Here is a 6,000-nt window from a genome sequence, read left to right as displayed (position 1 = left end):
CTCCAGTCATGAGCCGCCCTCCAGTCATGAGCCGCCCTCCAGTCATGAGCCGCCCTCCAGTCATGAGCCGCCCCTCAGTCCGGAGCCGCCCCTCAGTCCGGAGCCGCCCCTCAGTCCGGAGCCGCCCCTCCGTCCGGAGCCGCCCCTCAGTCCGGAGCCGCCCCTCAGTCCGGAGCCGCCCCTCCGTCCGGAGCCGCCCCTCCGTCCGGAGCCGCCCCTCCATCCAGTGGCGCCCTCTGGGATGGTCTTCAGTCCGGGACTCGCTGCAAGGGTCGCCGTTCCAGAGGCGCCACCAAAGCGGGTATTGACTATGGTGGAGTGGGGTCCACGTCCCGCACCCGAGCCACCGCCGTAGGAAGGCCCACCCGGACCCTCCCCTTCTGTGTCAGGTTTTGCGGCCGGAGTCCGCACCTTTGGGGCGGGGTACTGTCACGCCCTGGCCTTAGTTATCTTTGTTTTCTTTATTATTTTAGTTAGGTCAGGGTGTGACATGGGGGATGTTTGTGTGTTTTTGTCTAGTCGAGGGTGTTTGTATTGTCTAGGGGGGTTTGGTAGAGTTTATGGGGTTGTGTTCAGTGTAGGTGTTTAGGTAAGTCTATGGTTGCCTAAATTGGTTCTCAATTAGAGACAGCTGTCTATCGTTGTCTCTGATTGGGAGTCATATTTAGGCATCCATAGGCATTAGGTACAGTGGGGAGAACAAGTATTTGATACACTGCCGATTTTGCAGGTTTTCCTACTTACAAAGCATGTAGAGGTCTGTAATTTTTATCATAGGTACACTTCAACTGTGAGAGACGGAATCTAAAACAAAAATCCAGAAAATCACATTGTATGATTTTTAAATCATTAATTTGCATTTTATTGCATGACATAAGTATTTGATCACCTACCAACCAGTAAGAATTCCGTCTCTCACAGACCTGTTAGTTTTTCTTTAAGAAGCCCTCCTGTTCTCCACTCATTACCTGTATTAACTGCACCTGTTTGAACTCGTTACCTGTATGAAAGACACCTGTCCACACACTCAATCAAACAGATTCCAACCTCTCCACAATGGCCAAGACCAGAGAGCTGTGTAAGGACATCAGGGATAAAATTGTAGACCTGCACAAGGCTGGGATGGGCTACAGGACAATAGGCAAGCAGCTTGGTGAGAAGGAAACAACTGTTGGCGCAATTATTAGAAAATGGAAGAAGTTCAAGATGACGGTCAATCATCCTCGGTCTGGGGCTCCATGCAAGATTTCACCTCGTGGGGCATCAATGATCATGAGGAAGGTGAGGGATCAGCCCAGAACTACACGGCAGGACCTGGTCAATGACCTGAAAAGAGCTGGGACCACAGTCTCAAAGAAAACCATTAGTAACACACTACGCCGTCATGGATTAAAATCCTGCAGCGCACACAAGGTCCCCCTGCTCAAGCAGGCGCATGTCCAGGCCCGTCTGAAGTTTGCCAATGACCATCTGGATGATCCAGAGGAGGAATGGGAGAAGGTCATGTGGTCTGATGATTCAAAAATAGAGCTTTTTGCTCTAAACTCCACTCGCCGTGTTTGGAGGAAGAAGAAGGATGAGTACAACCCCAAGAACACCATCCCAACCGTGAAGCATGGAGGTGGAAACATCATTCTTTGGGGATGCTTTTCTGCAAAGGGGACAGGATGACTGCACCGTATTGAGGGGAGGATGGATGGGGCCATGTATTGCGAGATCTTAGCCAACAACCTCCTTCCCTCAGTAAGAGCATTGATGATGGGTCGTGGCTGGGTCTTCCAGCATGACAACGACCCGAAACACACAGCCAGGGCAACTAAGGAGTGGCTCCGTAAGAAGTATCTCAAGGTCCTGGAGTGGCCTAGCCAGTCTCCAGACCTGAACCCAATAGAAAATCTTTGGAGGGAGCTGAAAGTCTGTATTGCCCAGCGACAGCCCCGAAACCTGAAGGATCTGGAGAAGGTCTGTATGGAGGAGTGGGCCAAAATCCCTGCTGCAGTGTGTGCAAACCTGGTCAAGAACTACAGGAAACGTATGATCTCTGTAATTGCAAACAAAGGATTCTGTACCAAATATTAAGTTCTGCTTTTCTGATGTATCAAATACTTATGTCATGCAATAAAATGCAAATTAATTATTTAAAAATCATACAATGTGATTTTCTGGATTTTTGTTTTAGATTCCGTCTCTCATAGTTGAAGTGTACCTATGATAAAAATTACAGACCTCTACATGCTTTGTAAGTAGGAAAACCTGCAAAATCGGCAGTGTATCAAATACTTGTTCTCCCCACTGTAGGTTGTGGGTAATTGTCTATGTTTGACGTTAGTAGCTTGTGCACTTTCGTTTGTAGCTTCACGGTCGTTTTTGTTTAGTTTGTATAGTGTTCGTGTTCGTTTTTCATCTTCTCAAATAAAAGAAGATGTATCTATATCACGCTGCGCCTTGGTCCTCTCTTTCACTGAAAGACGATCGTGACAAGTCTTCAATAAATATAGTACCTAACGTCTGATTTGGACCATAATTCTTCCTTACAATGAGTAAGACGTGAGGAATCCAATAAAATGATCAAAAGTCACCCACAGAACCCCACACCTCACACCAATCCCACCCCAACAACTAGTATACTGTACAGTATCAGTTATCTACGTCTGACAACTAGTATGGTGCTGCTGCTTGGAGTATTGCTTCTTCAACCTTTATATGAATTTATCCCTGTGAATCTGGTGATGTTTTTTCCCTCTGTTCAGAGAAATTAGCCACTGAAGTCACTTGTGTTCTTTACTATAAATTGGTGTGAAAGTACAAAGTTTTGCCCACTAGATGCCGCTGTTCCTGCTACTGTCACCACACCCTTTTATCCATGTTGCTAGTCTCTTGTGTTTATTCAATGGATCACATTTTCGTTGCAACTTCAGGTAGAAAACCAATTGCTTTTGCTCATGTATATGACATCCATGTTCTCCATCCTGCCCAGGTCTCTATATACTTTGTCTCTCAAGTGGAACGGAACACGTTGTGGAGCTCTACCTTGTATGACTCTTGGAGTTTCCCCAGTCCTTGAAAGTCCGACGGATAGACGGCAGCGAAGTCGTGTCACTTCTTTGATTCTGTGTACTAACTGTAGGGCCTCTATGGCTGGTAAGCTTAGGAGTGGTTGTGTCAGTCCTGCTACGATGTACACCTCTTGTTCTGTTGTGCTATTTTGCTATCAACTTGCTGTTAAAGCATCCATTCACGGCAAGCAGATTGTGCCCCGGCCCGTATAGAATCTTGGTTGGTCTCACCAGACTGCCATCATTCTGTTGTTTGAAGTATATGGCCGTCACAGCTACTCCTGTGTCAAGTTTGAAGCTGATGTCATCCCCATTCAGATGAATTTCCTCCATCCACTGCTGTGTACCTTCCAAGGACCCTACACTTAGGAAAGCATGGGCTTGTGCTTCAGTGGTGGGCTCCGCCTGTTGTGACTGTGTATACAGCTTGAGCAGCACAGCTGCATAATGTCCCTTCTTGCAACACTTTCTCTACAGTCAGCCTCGTTGGCTGGACAGTCCTTCCATCTATGTTCTCGTCCTCCTCTACATCTTTTGCACTCCTTTTCACTTAGATTTTCACGTCTTGTTTTGCCTTTTGTATGTTGTCCGTGCACTTTGTTGGAATTTTATTCCATTTCGCTTTGATGGGATCCACATTTGTAGTGGTTACTCCTCTTACTGAATTGCTGTGCGGCGCGGTAATGTTTGCTGTTTCTTTACAGTTTCACTTTTGTCTGACTCTTTGAATAGCTTTTGCCCGTGTCACGTCTGAGTCGAACTGTAGCTTTTCTGACAGCCTCTGACAGTCTATTATTCCGACAACAATTCTGTCTCTTATCAGTTCTTCTTTGAGCATTCCACCGTTACCATGCTCAGCCAGCTCGTGTACAGCTGTGATGAATGCCTCTGCACTCTCTCCCTCATCTTGACATCTCATGTTGAATGAAACTCTCTCTCTCCCAAAAAAATACATACATTTCTACACAGTGCTGCTCAAATGCTTTTTCTGCATCATACTTACAGTGTATTCGGAAAGTATTCAGGCCCCTTTACTTTTTCCACATTTTGTTAAGTTACAGCCGTATTCTAAAATGGATGAAATTGCCCCCGTCAATCTACACACAATACCCCATAATGACAAAGAAAAAACTGTTTTTTAGAAAATCTAGCAAATGTATTTGCCATAGCTGCTTCAACAAAGTACTGAGTAAAGGGTCTGAATACTTATGTAAATAAGGTATTTGTCATTATGGGGAATTGTGTAGATTGACGAGGGAATTTTTTTTTTAAATACATTTTTGAATAAGGCTGTAACGTAACAAAATGTGGAAAAAGTCAAGGGGTCTGAATATTTCCGAAAGCACTGTATTTTTATCTGCATCAGTCCATTGATACTCCCAAAATATCATCATCATCCTCCATAGCATATTTAAGAGAGTTCACCTGATATTCCTCTGGTTCTGTATTCAGTCCTGATGCCATACGAAACCTCTCAAATCTCCTCATCCATCTTCGTCAAAGGGCTCCTCATCCATCCAAGTCAAAGGGCTCTGGGTGAATTATAGCTAACGTGTTTCTACATCTGCATTGCTTTCTGTTTGGGGTTTTAGGCTGGGTGTAATGGGTGCATGCTGGTGGCAGGGAAGTCAGGCGCAGAAGAGTGAACTTGGTAAAAACGGAGCAGTTTAATAAAGAACTCCGAAAACCAATATATACAAAAATATTATACAAGGGTGCAAAACCCGTCGCACACCAGAACATGACACCAGAACATGACACCAGAACATGACTTGCACAAAACATACAACAAACAATCACTGACAAAGACATGAGGGGAAACAGAGGGTTAAATACACAACATGTAATTGATGGGATTGAAACCAGGTGTGATGGAAGACAAGACAAAACCAATGGAAAATGAAAAGAGGATCAGCGATGGCTAGAAGGTCGGTGACGTCGACCTCCGAACGCCGCCCGAACAAGGAGAGGGACCAACTTCGGCAGAAGTCGTGACACTGGGTTTCTGTACAAGCACTTTGTGACATCTGCTGATGTAAAAAGAGCTTTCTAAATACATTTTATTGATTCATTGATTATATGTACAACTGCCACTGCCATATAAGGGACAGCTAGCAAGATGCACATGATGCACCCACAACAGAGCAAAGAGAGAGCAATGTAAGGGTGCACAAATCTGCACATATGTGAGATTGTACGCAATTTTCGGGGACCACTTTTGGCTCGTGAGCGCTACTTTCAGAGCTACTTGCTAAAATGTATACACAATTATAGGAAAATCTCTTTAAGGTTACATTTAGGGTTAGGTTTCAAAGACAATTTTAAAAAGAGAAATTGTAGAACTATCCATAACTATGGCCATGGAAGCTAGTGACGACCGTGCTGCTCCGTGAGGGCCCAGCGGTGCCTAGCAACCAAGACTCCACACACACAGTCAGCCTGTGATCAGACACATGCTGCTGCTGGGCTTCCTCACGACTTCAGCTAGCATGTATAAAAGTGTTGTTCGTTTGCACAACATCTCTGGTTCCCTTTCGCTTGTAAATGTAAATGTCCACACTCCCTGAGGATGACATTAGATTAGCTAGTTTCAGGAGACAGATTGGCAATCAACGTCACAGTTTTTACTTCTGACACCATGTAAGAATAAGGAGACGGGACACAATCACTGAGGTATAATAAGAATTGGAGACTGCGTTCAAGATGTCCGACCATTGTTTTCAAGGTTTTCGCATACGCCAATTTATGGACGTCTATATCCGGGTTGCATCCGGTTTAAACGGACCAATATCACATGTGTACTAGCACTCAGTGCGCACAGGGAGCGACGCGAGCGACGCGGACATCATCACATCATCCAAAAACATGGCAGACATTGAATAGAAAATGTTAATATCTTTGGCTGTGAGTGGGCTTTTATTATTTTATTATTAATTATTTTAAT

Source organism: Salvelinus alpinus, chromosome 26 (assembly GCF_045679555.1).
Source record: "Salvelinus alpinus chromosome 26, SLU_Salpinus.1, whole genome shotgun sequence".
In the NCBI taxonomy this organism is placed as follows: Eukaryota; Metazoa; Chordata; class Actinopteri; order Salmoniformes; family Salmonidae; genus Salvelinus; species Salvelinus alpinus.
Note: the sequence above shows the minus strand (reverse complement) of the source record.